Genomic DNA, 1,224 nt, shown 5'->3' on the forward strand with positions numbered 1-1,224 from the left:
AAAGAAGTTTTTTATATAAAAATTTAAATTTTTTTTTTTTGGGTTTTGGGTGGATTTTTTAATTTTTTGAGGGTGGTCACGAATTAAAGTCCTTTTCGCTCTAGGGCGCATATTTAAGGAGATATGGGCAAAAGAAGTTTTTCATATAAAAATTTCAATTTTTTTAGGTTTTGGGTGGATTTTTCAATTTTTTGAGGGTGGACACGAATTAAAGTCCTTTTCGCTCTAGGACGCTTAGTTTAGGAGATATGGGCAACAGAAGTTTTTCATATAAAAATCTTAATTTATTTTAGGTTTTAGGTGGATTTTTCAATTTTTTGGGGGTGGTCACGAATTAAAGTCCTTTAGGTTTAGGTTTTTTTAGGTTTTGGGTGGATTTTTAAATTTTTTGAGGGTGGTCATGAATTAAAGTCCTTTTCGCTCTAGGAAGCTTAGTTTAGGAGATATGGGCAAAAGAAGTTTTTCATATAAAAATTTCAATTTTTTATCTAATATTTTCTTGTTTAAAGTATTTACTCATGTGACAACATTGCTCACCATTGTGAAGATGACAAGAAAACGCAAAAAAAAATACGGCGTAGTCAGATGTTGAAAGGCAGAAATTTAACCAATGTGTAAGCAGCATAACGATCTTCGTAATTTTCCACAATTCCGTTACCACTTACTTTTATTGTTAGATTGATTGTTAGATTTTAAAACAGTAGGCTCTCAAGTTGTTCAAGCAAAAACACAAGAACTTTGCATAACGCAGAAAATGTCGTAGTGCACACAACGAGTATGTATACAATGATACGGTTAGAAATTTACAGATAAACAGTTTGTGTATATTAAATACCTTTCAAATTAATTTCGTAGATGTGAATAACGATGTGCATGTGGTTTCGATCGGATATCATGACAACACAGCAAAAGCTATTTGATGGTGTAGGGTGACCTATTGACTTTTTAAAATCTCTGTAACATTTTTGTTTATGAATATAATTAAATACTTCCAAAGCAAAAGTTTCATATTTTGATAAGATCTTTATAATGGTTATAAGAAATGGGCATCATAGGGGTATACGAAGCGAAATAAAAAAATTAAAAATCAAATTTGACGTCGGAGTCAAAAATGACCAATGCACGAAATATAGCCCCTGATCAACCATGAACAACGATATGCGTTTCTTTTCGATCGGACTTCAAATGACGACACAGTACAGTAAATTGCATTTCGGGGGGTCG

The 1,224-nt window shown here is 32.1% G+C and overlaps 1 long non-coding RNA gene across 1 annotated transcript; it reads left to right on the top strand.

Annotated features, from left to right (window-relative positions):
• Positions 1 to 538: 538 nt before the first annotated feature.
• On the top strand, positions 539 to 1,002 carry LOC142236679 (uncharacterized). The gene is made up of 2 exons (XR_012722153.1): positions 539 to 775; positions 856 to 1,002. It is a non-coding gene; the product is annotated as an uncharacterized LOC142236679 (long non-coding RNA).
• Positions 1,003 to 1,224: the final 222 nt, after the last annotated feature.

Source organism: Haematobia irritans, chromosome 4, assembly GCF_050003625.1.
Source record: "Haematobia irritans isolate KBUSLIRL chromosome 4, ASM5000362v1, whole genome shotgun sequence".
Taxonomy (NCBI): Eukaryota; Metazoa; Arthropoda; class Insecta; order Diptera; family Muscidae; genus Haematobia; species Haematobia irritans.